The following is a 17,006-nucleotide window of genomic DNA, read 5'->3' as shown; positions in this document are numbered from 1 at the left end:
ATTACAGAGGAATTTGGTCCTCAATAACCCTTTTGCTTGCACCTTCTCCCTATGAATCATTAGCAAAAGAACTCACAGAAACAAACTCTCCCCAAGTATAAATCTAGACTGTGTAGAAACAAAGATTTATGTTTTCCCCAGATAAAAACTATAAAGCCAGAAAGCAAGCAAAATGGCAAAAGATATTTACCACAAATAGCAAAAATTTGATGTTTTTAATATGTAAAAATTATTTAATAAGAAAAACATAGGCTCCTGCAAAAAAGTAAGCAAAGTTCATGAACTGAATTCGTAGAAAAAAGATAAATAGTTAATAAATATTTTAAAGCTTTTTTACTTGTAATCAAAGAAACGTGAATCAGACAAAGAGTGGCCTATTTGCATGATCAAATCAGCAATATGTTTGTTTAATGATAAAGTTCACAGACAGAAATGACACAGGTACTCTCATACTCAATTTGTATGACTGTGGAACTAGGAGCAATTTTGTCAAAATCTGTTTGGCATGAAGAAACTAAAAATAGTTTTGCTGATGATTCAATAATTCCAATTCTAGGAATCTGTCATAAGAAAATAATCAGAAACACAGGCAAGAGTGTTCACTGTAGCATTTTCATTATAATAGATCCAGACAGGGACTTCCCTGGTGGCACAGTGGTTAAGAATCCGCCTGCCAATGCAGGGAACATGGGTTCGAGCCCTGGTCCAGGAAGATCCCCCATGCCATGGAGCAACTAAGCCCGAGCACCACAACTACTGAGCCTGTGCTCTAGAGCCTGCGAGCCACAACTACTGAAGTCCGCACGCCTAGAGCCCGTGCTCCGCAACAAGAGAAACCAATGCAATGAGAAGCCCTCCCTCGCCGCCAACTAGAGAAAGCCCACGCGCAGCAACGAAGACCCAACACAGCCAAAAATTAATTAAAAAAAAAATAGATCCAGACAATGAGATATAGTATATCCATTAATAAAAACTATAATGTTAAGTGAAAAAAGTCAGGATCTAAAACTATGGTTTACTCTTAACTCTATGAAATATATATATAGTAAAAATGTCCAGAAGGAAACTTTAAGTGGTTATCTCTGGGCAATAGGACTAGGTTTTCCTCTTTATACTGTTATTGTATTTTCCATAAAGAAAATAATTCAAAGATTTTTTAAAGTAGCATAAGTTTGGTAGATTGAAAAACGACTACTGCCACTCGGTTCTACCCACTGAATAAAAATAATAGATGAGACGATCTTCAAAATAAAAAGTAGCTATATACACAGTGACATGGCTATCCATTTGTCCCTATGGGGCATATCACAAATGAATTTACTTCTTACATTAATTAGAAAAGTCAAGACTTAAGACGTTGAGTTCCCTGAAAGAAGATCCCCTTTGATTTTCTCATCTTTCAGTTTACTAGGAAATCAATGAGGAAAGTGGAGACAGCTATGTGATCTGCCCTCTGGAGAACTTGGATGTGCATCTGTAGGAGGAGCTGTAATACACCCGTTTTTTGAAGGGATGGCAGCATAATGCACTGGAGTAGAAAGTAAAGAGGATCTGGAATCCAAAGTCAAGTTCTGTTAGGACAACCACCAGCTTGCTCTGTGACCGGGGTTAACCAATAAGTCACCGAACTTGGTGTTCTCCTTTATAAAATGGGGGGCAGGGGGCTGGGAAAGTCCTTACAAAGGCTAAAGTTTTCTGATTTCACTTTTGAGTTTTTTGGTGGGTTTTGTTTGTTTTTGCCCGCATGCAAAGCTAATACCTAACCACCTTAAGAATGAGAGCACTAAAGTTAAGTTCTTGAATGATCATTAGATTATCTTTTTCAGTAGCGTACTCCAAGTGGTTTAATCTTTCCTCATCTCTGCAAAGGGTTTAATCAGTATTAGAAAATGAACCAAATAGTTTTGCTACTGAATTACCCTCTTGCTCTGTAGGTGCTGCAGTACCACTGAGAGCAGGTTACTCAATCCGAGCACTGGCCAATATTTAGCAGTGCAAGAGTTTCATTATTTAGCAATGTATAGACTTTTTTTATTAAGTCTAGAAGGGAAGAAATGAACAGTTACTTGGGAAATCGCTGAATGAAATACACTGGAGACAGGAGACTGCCCTTCTAAAAAATAACCTTTTTCAGAAGGACCAGAGATAAAAATACAAGTTCAAGTTGCCTCATATTATTTAACTGAGCCAGGAGAGAAGAGATCTGTAAACAGAAGCCAACCCTTTAGCCACTACTCATTTGATGTGCAATGTTTTCTCTGCCCTCTGACCTACTTTATTCTGTGTAACTCAAATAAAATATAACTCAATTTTATATTTTCCTTAAGCCTCTTTCGAAAGTATGTAACTGCAATGCATCTAACTGACAAAGGATTCATTTCCAGAATATCTTAACATACAAAAAATTCATAAGAAAAAGTCAAAGAACTCAGTTAAAAAAATGCTTAAGTATATGGCGAGGAATTCATAAAAAGAGTAAGCCTTAATGACTTACTTACTTTTAAATAAACATTTAAAACGATGTTCAGCTTCCCTATAATCAGAGAAATGCAAAAACCACAATGAGATACTATTTCATACCCATGAAGACCGATAAAAATTTTTAATTGAATAATATCAAGTGTCGGTAAAGACCTGGGACAATGGAATGTAATTAGCACAACCACACTAGAAAACAATTTGGCACTGTCTAGTAAATTTAAAGATATTCACAGCCCAAGACCCAGCAACTCTACTTCCAGGTACACCACAGGAAGATCTGCATTTAATAATTGCAAATATACAGAAAAACTGCAGTGATGGTTCACTTTACCCAGATCCACGAACTGCCAATGTTTTGTCACATTTGCTTTACTGTCGTATCTCTGTATGTATAAAACAATACTTTTTTCTGAACCACTTGAGAATAAATTGCAGACATCATGCCCCTTACCCCCAAATATTTCAGCATAGATTTCTTTAGGACATGGAGCTTCACTTATTTAACCTCAGTACTTTTTTTTTTTTTGGCCTTGTCGCGGGGCTTGCGGGATCTTAATTCCCCAACCAGAGATTGAACCAGGGCCACGGCAGTGAAAGCACCAAGTCCTAACTGCTGGACCGCCAGGGAACTCCCATAACCACTGTACAATTATCAAAATGAGGAAAGTTGACATTACTGCAATACTAGTATCTACAGACCTTATTTAAATTCTGACAATGGTACCAATATCTTTCATAGCATTTTTTTTCTGGTCCAGGAGTCAACCCAGGATTGTACAATACCTTTACATGTCGTCTCTGTAGTCTCCTATTATATGAAAAGTTTCCTCAGCCTTTCTTTGTTTTTCAAGATACTGACATTTCTTAAGAGCACAAGCCATTTATTTTGTAGAATGTCTCAATTTGGGTTAACGTGATGTCTCTTCGCGATTAGATGCAGGTTGTACACTTTGGGCAGGAATACTATGTAAGTGATGCTGTATCCTTCTCAGTGCATCACATGGGGAGGCACTGATGTCAGTTTGTCCCATGATTTGTGACGTTTAACTTTGACCACTTGGTTTAAGGTAGTCAGTGCTTACAGGGTTCCTCCACTGTGAAGTTACTATTTTTCTCTTTTTGATTAATAAGTAGATAATTATTACCTATAAGTATCTATAAAAAAGGAGATGCTTTGAAACTACAGAAATATCCTGCTCCTCACACTTTCACTCCAAATAAATTGGTACTATGTGTCTTTTAAAATAGTATTTTCTCTCTCCTTCATTCCCTCCACATTTATTATTTGGTATTCCACTTTAAGGAAGAGCTTTTTCCTTATATTCTAGAGAGCTTCTTATAAAATTGTGCACAAACAGGCATATATAAGAACATCTTGCCACATTGTTTATAATAGCAAAATAGTGGAATCAGTACAAAGGTCCATTCAATAGGTGGATAGACAGCAATATATACAAATATCGGGACTTCCCTGGAGGTCCAGTGGTTAAGACTCTGTGCTTCCACTGCAGGGGGCACGGGTTTGATCCCTGGTCGGGGAACTAAGATCCCACATGCCACCCACATGGCGTGGCCAAGAAAAATTTAATTTAATTTAATTTTAAAAATATATATACAAATATCGAATCATTATGTTGTATACCTGAAACTAATATAATGTTATATGTCAATTATACGTAAATAAATAAATGGCAGCTCATATTTTTTAAAATGGATATATGAAGTATATACTACATAGCAGTTAAAAGAAATTAACTAAAATTTACCAAATTAGATAATTTGCAAACATCAGAAGGAACAAACAATTCAGAGTAATATGTGAAAGGTGATATTTTTATAGAGTTTGAATAATCCAAAACAATAAATACTATGTATTGTTTAAGAATACATACATGTATAAGGGAAGTATGAAAATAATAAACATCAAAATCAGAGTAGTAGTTTCAGGTTTGGCAGGGCAATGGAATCAGGGAGGGATAAACAGGAGAATTTGTTTTGTAAAGTTTTATTTATTAAATTAGGTGTTGGCTACACATGTGCTATAACCAAGAAGAAAAAAAAAGTTACATGGAACTGACAATTATTCCCAAGATGAAGCTCTATATTGTAAGAGAGCAGGTACTAGCTTAAGAGCTCTTTAATAAAGCACACAAAATCTGAAATTAGGTATTATAAAATTAGATGTCAAAAGAAGCACTACTGAATTTATAATGTTACTTCCTTCCTGAATATTGACTACTGAGGGTCAGAAATACTGACTGAATTCACCCTAAGTATGAACTTCTAACAGGAAAAAATATTCAATTCAATCCACATATAGGGGATACTCACTATGTATCAGGCATCAAAATACACCTTAGAAAAAGAGGAAATATTTCTTTTGACACCAAAAAATGTTCATAAGTAGACCCAAAGTCTTCAAAATATAGATATAAATACATATCAGATTTAACTAGCACAGACAGTTTCTACACTGGTTTTATTGTCATTAAGGAACCCTCGTTATTATTAATAAATTAATCCTGATCCTTCAGAGAACCCACAGTTCTTAAATTGGTAAAACCCTGATTCTAGAAAATATTTCCTTTTGTTTCGCAAGTTAACCTCAAAAAAGGAAAGCCATAAACGTTTGAACTTTGTCCTTACACCAATGCTTCGGCCAACACGACAAGGTTCATGCTTGGATGAAAATAAAATTAGAACAATTATATCTAATGCAAGAGATGAATTGCACAAGCTGTCTGTGCCACCTGCCTTGAGCAAGTCACTGGTACATAAATAATACCAGCTATGAAAGGCCTGTTAAAAGAAATGGAGGCTGAAGTTAAAACCATCTCAAATATAATTAACTCTAAATTAGCTGAGTGAACTCTTGGAATAACTGCCCATTTATAAATCACACTAGTTTTTCCATCTTCCAGCTGTAAAGTATGCTTTCTAGGTCAGCAATTACGGAAAATCAGGGTCCACCACAGACCAAAAGTGGATATAGCAGGCTTATGTATAGAAGTTGATCCTTAACCTACCAATAGGCTATATTCCAAAAGTCAGAAGCTCAGAGTTTAAAACACACTCTCTCATGGAAACTTTGAATTAGTCTGTTTAGAGCTAGAGTCCTATCCAATCATAAGCCTAATTAACCCAAAATATACGTGATCATATAGTAGCAGTACCGTGAAATAGAAATCTCCTTTAGCACTATTTCCACAGGAAATTTAAAAATTAAATCTGGCTTGGAATCAACAAAAACAAAACAAAAAACTTCCTCGTCCTGTAGTGACTTAGAGGGGGCATTAGGGGCACTTTCTGGGACACTGTTAATGTCCTATTTCTTGATCTAGGTGAGAGGTCCATGAGTACATTTACTTTGGGGAATCCACCAAGTTGTACATTTATAATTCTACACTCTTGTCTATGTATATTATGCTTCAATTTTGTAAAAATTGTACTTGAGATCTGCTGGATGGCCTATAGTTAACAATACTGTATCGTACACTTAAAATTTTGTTGAGAGGGTAGATCTTATGTGAAGTGTTTTTACCACAATTTTAGAAAAAAATGAATTTAAGGAGACAATATCTGTTAATCCCCTATTTCCATGATTTACCTATTATAGAATTAAATAAATACTACGTCTCTTAAAAAAAAAAAAAAGTTTACTCTATATCCCCCTACCCAATTATTAAGCAATTGGGCAGGAAGGAGTTTACCTGTCCCAGCACCAACTAGTGGTGGCAAGGTCCTTTTTCTGCTATGAGAATCTCCTCTGAGGGTCTCTAGTTCTTGGCAAGAAAGCCAGGCCTACATTCTTCCCTCCCATGCCCCAATATCCTTCCTGATCCATAAATGTGATTAAAGAGACCAGGGTAAAGTAGCTGTAAAGATTAATTGTATGCGGGCTTGCCTGGTGGCACAGTGGTTGACAGTCCTCCTGCCAATGCAGGGGACATGGGTTCGAGCCCTGGTCCAGGAAGATCCCACATGCCCCAGAGTAACTAAGCCCATGCACCACAACTACTGAGCCCACGTGCCACATCTACTGAAGTCTGTGCACCTAGAGCCCATGCTCTGCAACAAGAGAAGCCACTGCAATGAGAAGCCCGCGCACCACAACGAAGAGTAGCCCCCGCTTGCCGCAACTAGAGAAAGCCGGCGTGCAGCAACAAAGACTCAACGCAGCCAAAAATAAGTAAATAAATTTATTTTTTTAAAAAAAGATTAACTGTATGCGGTTGGGGCTGGGGAGTGGGGTGGATCGGAGCAGCTGGGATTAAAGAGCAGAAATATTCAGTGCCAGCCTCCGGAGAGATAAGACCCATGTTCAATCTCTTGGCATAGTTCAAGGTCCTGATACAATTCTAACAAGCCAGAGCGAAGGACAGATCCCTGAACAGACCACTGAGCTCTGTCCTCATTCTTCTCCAGTTCATTAATCATCACAGATATTCACACACTAATGAGTGAATCAACTACGCCGTCACCCAGTTGCACAGGTTTCCAGCCCACTTTTTGCCACCTTTTTTCAAAATAATTTACCATCGCAAGACTAAGCTTGAGATATACCACGTGCAAAAAATTCCCTGGGCCGTTAGTCAAGTTACAATTTCCAGCACATAAATTAGGCGATTTGACTATGCTTATTTCACAGTGAATCCTTTGTGTTCCTGACTACCACTGCTCTCCTTCCTAAGGACTCTTTAAAAATCCAGTTTACTGGGCTTCCCTGGTGGCGCAGTGGTTGAGAATCTGCCTGCCAATGCAGGGAACACGGGTTCGAGCTCTGGTCTGGGAGGATCCCACATGCCGCGGAGCAACTGGGCCCGTGAGCCACAACTACTGAGCCTGCGTGTCTGGAGCCTGTGCTCCGCAACAAGAGAGGCGGCGACAGTGAGAGGCCCGCGCACCGCGATGAGGAGTGGCCCCCGCTTGCCGCGGCGGAAGAGGGCCCTCGCACAGAAACGAAGACCCAATGCAGCCATAAATAAATAAATAAATAAATAAAAATTAAAAAAAAAAATAAACACACTACATCTAAAAAAAAAAAATCCAGTTTACTGTTATTAACTTAGTTAAGTGTAATAATGGTATCCAGATTTTGTTTTTAAAAAGTCAGATTTTTGAGACTCATACTAAGGTACTTAGAGGTAAAATGACATAATATCTAGTTTTAAAATACTCCCATAAAAGGACATTCATTAAGGTGAGAGTACGGGGGGTAGGGGGGTGGGATGAATTGGGAGATTGGGATTGACATACATACACTATTGATACTATGTATAAAATAGATAACTAATGAGAACCTACTGTACAGCACAGGGAACTCTACTCAATGCTCTCTGGGTACCTAAATGGGAAGGAAATCCAAAAAAGAGGGGACACATGTATATGTATAGCTGATTCACTTTGCTGTACAGTAGAAACTAACAGAACATTGTAAAGCAACTATACTCCAATAAAAAGTTTTAAAATGAGTCACTACAATTATACATTAAAATACATGACAGCACACACAAAAAAGTGAGAATACGGTGTTTCTGATTGCTTATCTGTATTCTCTGATTTTCGACATTGCTCACATACTACATCTGTAATTAAACTTTTAATTAAATAAAATACTTCCACAAAGGAAAAACTGAAAAAAAGGATAGATAAAGCAAATTCTTATTGAATTTGGGTGATGGCTATAAGGGAATTAACTGTACTATGCTCTTTACTTTTTAAAACTGAATACTGTATTTTTTTAAAAATCTGTTGAAGAAACTGATTTGAAAAGTCAGTTTAGCTGGGAATCAATTTCCTCATCTAAATCTCATTCATTCGTTCATTCAGTCATTACAGAGAGTGCCAGGCCAGGCACTAAAATATTCAATACACAGATGGGAGAGGGAAAAAAAGGAGTTGAACTAACTCAGTAGTTCTCAAGCATGGCTGCACATTAGAATATCTTTGGAATCTATAAAAGTAAAGACATCAGGGTCCAATCCCAAATCAACTAAATTAAAATAACTACACTTTTTAAAATATATAGGAATGGGGGAAAAACTATAAGGAAAGATATCAAAATATTAGGTCTTCTCTGAGTAATAGGATTTCATGTGGGTAACTTTTAATTTTCTTATACATCTGCAATGTCTAATTTTTCAATAAAGTATATGCATTATTTTACATAGTGAAAGAAACGTATGAAAAATGCTATTTTTAAAAACCAAAATGAGATATGTACTACTACTTACCCACCACAATGGCTATAATTAAAAAGGCCAAAAATACCAAGCACTGAAGAGACTATGGAATGCAGACACAGCTCTGAGCGTGTACAACCATTTTGGAATACCATTTAGCAGTTTCCAACAGTTAAACACACTTGCTTACCCTATGACCTGGCAATTCCGCTTCAAGGTATGTACCCAAGAAAAACAAGTAAACAGGTTCACAGCAATGGTCATAGCAGCTTTATTCCTAACGGCTAAAAACTGTAAAATAACCCAAATGTCAATCAACACAATAACGGGTAAACAAATTATTATGTATTTGTATAAAGAAATACTCCACAGCAATTTAAAAAAATCCACTGATTCATGTAACAACATGGAGAAATCTCATAAACATTATGCTGCTTGAAAAAAACACAAAAGAGCCCATCCTATATGATTTCATTTATGTGAATTTCAAAAAATAGGAAAAACTAATTGATAATGGCAGAAATCAAAAGAGAGGTTACAATGAGGACTGAGGGATGAGTCACGCCTACTAAGCAGGGCCTGAGAGAACTTTGAGATCATGAATATGTTCTTCAGCTGAATTTGGGTGGTAGTCACATTGGTTTAAAAGTACGTAAAAATTCATCTTGTTGAACAGTTGATATTTGTGCAGTTTAATGTATGTTAATTATGCCTCAATATTTTTGGGGAATCAGAAAACTGTTACAGGGACTTCCCTGGTGGTCCAGTGGGTAAGACTCCACGCTCCCAATGCAGGGGGCCCAGGTTCAATCCCTGGTCAGGTAACTAGATCCCTCATGATGCAACTAAGAGTCTGCATGCCGCAACGAAGATCCCGTGAGCCGCAACGAAGACACGGTGCAGCCAAAATAAATAAATAAATAAATATTTTTAAAAAAGAAAACTGTCAGGGGCTTCCCTGGTGGCGCAGTGGTTGAGAATCTGCCTGCTAATGCAGGGGACACGGGTTCGAGCCCTGGTCTGGGAAGATCCCACATGCCACGGAGCAGCTGGGCCCGTGAGCCACAACTACTGAGCCTGCACGTCTGGAGCCTGTGCCCCGCAACGGGAGGGGCCGCGATAGTGAGAGGCCCGCGCACCGCGATGAAGAGTGGCCCCCACTTGCCGTAACTAGAGAAAGCCCTCGCACGAACTGAAGACCCAACACAGCCAAAAATAAAGAAATAAATAAATAAAGTAGCTATAAAATTAAAAAAAAAAAAAAAAAAAAGAAAACTGTCACATTTAAGAGTCTCCACAACTTTTAGCTATAATCCCAATTAGAGGCTCTAGCCAATCATACCTACCCTTCCCACGAATAATTTTGTCTACCTTCCTAAACTAAAAAGACAACTGACATTTATTGAATGCTTCCTGATGCCAGACTGTGTGCCAAACCCTTGACATGTACACTCATGTAATCCCCATAATCCTATGAGGTACTGTCTATTATCCCCATTTTACAGACTAGGAAACTAAGGCTCAGAGTGATTGGGTAACTTAGCTGGAGCCATGGGGAGAGAAAGAAATAGAACCAGGATTTGAAACCAAGTCTGTGACTCCAAAACCAAATGTTCTCTCATATCCTAAACCTTCAAGTTCCATGTCACTCTGTCCAACAGTTGCTCTCTGACAAACCTCAAAGATGTAAGATCCTTCCCATCAACTCCACATCAGCCCCAGTTCTTCCTTGCTAAAGAGAAGCCCTGAGTAGCAGTTCTACTGAGTATCTCTCCTACCTTTGAAGGAAGAAATGGAACTTTGATATGGGAAAACCTATAAATGGCCTCCATCTGTCATTAATCTGGACACGCACTTGTCACTGACTGATTTAGGCTTAATCATCCCTCCCAGGAAGCAGGAACTCAAGTCACTCGTTTGTGGTTTTTGTTTTTTTTTTCCATCTGGGGCAGGAATCTTTTACAGCCTGGAGCACATCCCATTAGGTCTTCCTACAGTAAGCCCAATAAAAAACAGCCCCTGGGCAGTGGTCCATTTAATACTCCCTCAGTTTGTAGTCCAGCCAGGTCCGAGTTTCCCAGGAGGCTGTTCTGTCCAATTTGTGATTCAGCACACAGATGTCCTGTGGTATCCTTCCTCTTCAAGTCCTCTCTGAGGCAGAAGCAGCTGCCCCAGGCATCTTGCAGGTTAGTCAAGGTTTAGAAAGGATAATAATCACCCTTGATGTTTTATCGTTGTCACTGTTAGGGTTTATTCTAAAGTCATTTACCTCTGTTATATCCTCATTAACCTGGACTGTTACCCAGCCAAGGTTTGTAGAAAACAGCCTCTATACAACCTGTTGTATCCTCAGCCATGACTCTACATTGAGTTCAAGGTCTCTGAGCCAAAGACAGAGTGACTGTAAAGTTAAGAAGGTTAAGCTTCAGTCTCCTCACCTTCACGGCCCCTTCCGAGCTCCCACACCGAACTTTGTGTATTCTTTTTCTTAAAGAGAGTCTCCAAATTGTATAAGCTTCAGGCCCCCGCAAAACCTGGATTGGTCCCCACCTCTGAATCAAATTATTTTGTTGCTACGAGTGACAGATCTACGTTAACCCCTCACCCTACAACCTAAAATGATTTAGAAGAAGAAGTACTTAGGATGAGAGAAACATGTTATTACCAGTAAGTATTAGAACACTGAGAGTTCACAGACACACATTAACATCTTTCTGCTTAGTTTCACCTATTATTGATAATATTTTATCGATTTGATGGTCAAATTAGCAATATACTTGTAAGAGGGGTTGCTGTTGGCTAGGTCATTTTTTGGTTGCTGTTTTAAGGTTTGAAGTTTATCTGTTCTTGGAAGTAGAGAGATCGGTAAGGATGAAAAACAAAAACATGAATACAATGCAAACTGAAGAAAAAAAAAAACTCACTACATAAAAGTTTCACAAGTGTCCCTGCTTTAGAATGACATTCGTATGTACCATATAATAGGTCCATAAAAAGAAAAGGGGGCAAAATCAGCAGAACTATCATGACCCATGATATACATGAAATGTGCTCAAAATAAATGCTGACTTAGCATCTCCTTTGGTTCCCTAAGAGCTACTCAATCACGATTGCCTAGTTTTTAAAAAAGCTTTAGAGTTATGAAACTACTCGTGCTCCCCTCCCCCCCCAGTAACGTTTCCCCAGTTGGCACATTTAAGAGTCACATTCAACTTTTTTTTTTTAACATGAAAAGGGTAAAGTTTACTTTAAACACCTACACATCCCACTAGTTAATCCAAGTAGGAAAAACAAAATAAGGACAGGGGAGAAAGTCCACATATAATACAAAATAAGAATTTACAAAGAAGAAATAACATAAACAGAAAAGTATAAAAATCATAAGAAACAACTTTGCATAAAGTCCTATGCAAATGAATATAATAAAAAGCTAGGCAAAATGGATAGCTTTCTAACTAAGAAAATATTACTAATATTGACACCAAGAGATGATTGCTCTAAACGATGGGGGGGACAGTTCAGGAGGTAATGTGAGCGCTGGGGAGCAACAGATGAAGCTTTGCTTGACCACCTCTCATCTCCTGCTGTGTGGCCCAATTCCTAACAGGCCTCATACCTGGGGATTGGGGATCCCCGCTCTAAAGGGAACCATTTGCACAAATGCAATAATGCTGTGGGGAGTAAGGAAACCTTACCTGTCCCAGACCCAAACCGTTTTACAAGGAATTTTACCAAACCTTTAAATCTGAGAAGAAAGGGCATAAAAGGGGAAGGAGGGAAGCAAGTAGTAGGTAATACACTAATCTCAAATATAAGGATCAGTTGCAAAAATCCTAACTCCAATTTTGGCAGACAGCTTCCAGCACCATATTATGACTAAGCAATGTTTAGTCCATAAACACAAATATGACTCTAATATTAAGCTATTAATGTAATTTACCATAATATGCCTAAGGGGGTGGGGGAAATACTCATCACCAAATATGCTGAAAAGCATGACAAATTCAACATTCATTCTGGATTTACAAAACAAGCATCAAGAAGTATTTACTGCACTTCCCTGGTGGCGCAGTGGTTAAGAATCCGCCTGCCAATGCAGGGGACACGGGTTCGAGCCCTGGTCCGGGAAGATCCCACATGCTGCGGAGCAACTAAGCCCATGCGCCACAACTACTGAGCCTGCACTCTAGAGCCCGCTTGCCGCAACTACTGAGCCAACATGCTGCAACTACTGAAGCCCGCACACCTAGAGCCCGTGCTCCGCAACAAGAGAAGCCACCACAATGAGAAGCCCGTGCACCACAACGAAGAGTAGCCCCTGCTCACCGCAACTAGAGAAAGCCCACGCACAGCAACGAAGACCCAACGCAGCCAAAAAAAACAAATAAAATTAAAAAAAAAAAAAGTATTTACCATAAGATGGAAAACTAGATCAAAGCCAACCTGATGCTTACAGGGAAGATGCTACAGGCACTATAGCCTGTCCCCAGCAGGAACAGCAACTAACACCACTGCTAGTCAATGCTGTATTGGAGTAGCAGCCAGCACAATTAGACAAGGGAAAGAAATGAAGTATAAACTGGAAAAGAAATAAAATACAAACTAAAATTGAATAAGAAGTGGTAAAACTATCACTACTAAGATAAAATAGCTGCATGCCTGAAAAAAAAAAAAAGGAAATCTGAAACCTACATAAGTAGAATTCTTACTTTTTTATATCCTTCTGCCTTACTAAAATCAAAGCTTTCCAATATACAAACAACAATCAGTTAGAAGATATGATGGAAGAAGAGGCTCCATTTATAATATCTACTGGAATTATAAACTTAAGAGGAAATGTACACTGTCTAAGGAAAACTTTCAAACACCTCTGGAGGGTACAAAGAAACACCTAAACAAATGGAAAGATGTAATGTTCTTGGAGAAGAAGACTCAACACAGATAAGGTCAAACCACCCTCAGTAAATTTATAAATTTACGACAATGCCAATAAAAATAGATAGTTGTATTTCCTCTGGAACATAGACAAGCTGAATGTCAAGATCATACGGATCATAAGCAAGAATTAACAAGACAGTTCTGTAAGGAAAAGCAATGAGAACAACGATCCCTGCCAGATATTAAAATGTCAGTAATTAAAACAACGTACCAGTACATGACAAGACAAGTAAACACTGCAGAATAGAAAGTTCAGGAATAGATCCAAAACTATACTAGAATTCAGGAAATTATTAAGGTTGCATCACAAATCATTTGGGTAGAGATGGGCTTTTTAATAGACAGTGTCGCAACATCTGGGTAGCCATCTGGACAAATACACCAGAATAAATGAATCAAAGATTTAAATTTTTTTTTTAAAGCCATAAAAGTAGTCAAAGAAAACACTGGAGAATTCCCTTAAGACTTGGCAGAAAGAAAATTTTTCTACTAAAAAAAATAAAAATCCAGAAGCTATAAAAAGAAAATATTGATAAATTTGACTACATAAAATTGAAAAATATCGGACTTCCCTGGAGGCCCAGTGGTTAAGAATCCGCCTGCCGATGCAGGGGACACGGGTTCGAGCCCTGGTCCTGGGAGATCCCACATGCTGTGGAGCAAATAAGTCTGTGCGCCACAACTACTGAGCCTGCGCTCTAGAGCCTGCGAGCCACAACTACTGAGCCCACGTGCCACAACTACTGAAGCTCGTGCACCTAGAGCCTGTGCTCCACAACAAGAGAAACCACTGCAACAAGAAGCCCGCGCACCGCAACGAAGAGTAGCCCCCGCTCGTCACAACTAGAGAAAGCCCGCATGCAGCAACGAAGACCCAACACAGCCAAAAATAAATAAATAAATAAATTTATTTTAAAAAGAAGAAAATATCTGCATAGTAAGAAGCATGATAAGCAAAGGGGAAAATACAATTGCAAACTGAAAGCAGTATTTTTAGCTCAGCACAGACAAAAGCTAATCACTTTAATATATGAGAAGGTCCCAGAAATCAAAGTGAAACAGAAATCAAGAGAGAGAGAAAAATGGGCAAAAGAAAAGAAAAGAAAAATTGCCAAAAGACAGTTTCCAGAAAAAGAAATACAAATGGCCCTTAAACATAAAACGTGTACCAAATCACACTCTCTATAAAAGAAATGCAAATTAAGACTAACAGGAGTTTCCACTTCTCACCTATCAGACTGGCACAAACCCAAAAGTTTGACATACATTTACACCATTGGTGAAGCCGTGGGGAAAGAGGCACTTCCATACACCCCTAGTGGAAGTACAAATAGTACAACCATTAATGAAGGGTGATTTGGCCATCAATCAAAATTACAAATGCTCTCTGACAGAGCAATCCCATTCATGTCACAGATTTATGTTACACGTAATTCATGTTACAAATAGTGTGAATCACCACATATTTTTTGATAGCAAGAGGTGGAGAACTACAGGTAAAAAACCATTTGCATTGATGTAATGAAATTTCTTGTAGCTGTTAAAAAAAAAGAAACTTTCTAAGTAATAATATGGAAAGGACTACAGGCTATAAGTGAAAAACTGGCTCAGAGTAGTGTTTACTGTACATCATCTTTGGTATTAGCAACTCAAGAAAATAACAAACATTTCCATTACAACAGCATGTTTGAGGTCGCATAAAGAACCACTGGAACATCCATAAGACACTAACATGGCATAGAGGTAGAAAGTAACGGCTGGAAGCTACACTTATCAAAGCACATGTTTTTAAATTGCTATGATTTTTATACCATGTGAATGTAAATACTACCCAGGCCAGAAAGTTTTTAAAAGATGTGTAAACCCAAATTTAAAATGTTTACACAAGAACTTGCACACACATATCCTTTGTGTGTCATCTGCTGGCTCTCCCAGAATCCCATCAGTCTGATGGCTCAGGCTCTGCAGAACTGCAAAGATGCAACAAAGTGAGACCGTACTATGACCACTTTCCACATAAACCAGTGTCACCCCTGCATTTCAAATCTTACCCTAAAATACGTAATTTCTACGTTAGCTTTAAAAGTCCCTAATAACCCCACCACCACCTCACGTGTGTTGACACTCACAGAAAAGCAGTTTACAGATAAGGTATTCACTGCTTTTATTTCTGAAAAAGAGTTGATAGAAAACATCTATCGAAAAATATAGCACAGAAGAGTATCAGTGGGCAGAGGAATAAGGAGAGAGAAAATATAAAGTTAGAACTCTCTCTCCTCTGAGTTTCCACTCTCTCTGCTCCTATTCTTTTCCCTGGTTGATACTCATCTGGTTCATTTATCTCTTCCTGCCCCCCTTTTTTCTCTAGCCTCTATAAATGTCTTTCACTCAGTGAGTTCATTCAATCTACCATTTCAACTTCCACCCTCTGCAAATAATTCCCAAATGTACATCTGTAGTCCTGACTTCTTCCCCAAGGCTCACATTTTTATATGGCTGCACAGACCCTCCACCTCTGCACCAGCCCCATGGCTCTGGTTCAAGGCCCCAGTACCTTCCAGAATGGCTTTCCATCTACCACCCTCCTTTCTCCACTTTCCCCACCCTCTTCCTAACCCCGCTTCCAAAAAGCTACCAGATTTGTCCTGAATTTAATTAAGTAATTTCTTGGCCTGGAATTCAAGGCTCTTTAGGATTGAAATATCCAATCTCGACACTCTGCACCTCCAACTCACCTTCATTCATCCTAGCTCCAACCAGACTAAATCAGTTCTTGGGCTCCTAATATCTCTTAGGCTCTCCTACTCGCCTGCCTTTGCTTACAATTTCTTCCACCTGATACCCCTTTTTCTAAAATTACTCAAGATTCTTCACATCAGCAGATCTCCATTTTCCCCTTTTTCATTTTCCTTGAGCCCATGAACCACCAACCCCATTCATTATATGATGCAGGAGTTGTTTTAACTGATTATCAGCAAAGACAGGAAAAAAAAGTCCATGTTACATCAAACTTACAAAACATCACTTATAAGTTTCTAAAACTAAATCAGGCTTACACTAAAAGACACAATGGATGACTTGTCCTATGAGGGTGAGGGTGAAATGGCAAGGCAATGCCCTCCCTTAAAAAAAAAAAAAGATGTTAGTTCTTTTTTGTTGATTACAAAATGCCTGTTTTTCTCTTGTACACACACCCTTATACACACGTCTCTCTATTGATTAGCAATCTTGGGCACAGGCTCACTTGAGCATCAGAGGCTGAGCACCCGTCACACGCTGGGATTTCGCAATGCCTGCTGGCATCACACACGATGTCTGTTGCCGAGGGTCATGTGGGTTGACCACTGACTGGCAAGGAAACACACTGTTTAGAACATATGAGTCACTGAAAATGAGGACGTTCAT

The 17,006-nt window shown here is 38.6% G+C and overlaps 1 protein-coding gene across 3 annotated transcripts in view; it reads right to left on the bottom strand.

Annotated features, from left to right (window-relative positions):
• Nucleotides 1-17,006, bottom strand: part of GPAT3 (glycerol-3-phosphate acyltransferase 3) — a 65,450-nt gene that overhangs the window by 19,942 nt on the left and 28,502 nt on the right. The window lies entirely within an intron of this gene.

Source organism: Balaenoptera acutorostrata, chromosome 5, assembly GCF_949987535.1.
Source record: "Balaenoptera acutorostrata chromosome 5, mBalAcu1.1, whole genome shotgun sequence".
Taxonomy (NCBI): domain Eukaryota; kingdom Metazoa; phylum Chordata; class Mammalia; order Artiodactyla; family Balaenopteridae; genus Balaenoptera; species Balaenoptera acutorostrata.
Note: the sequence above shows the minus strand (reverse complement) of the source record. Positions and strands in the feature narration are given on the sequence as shown.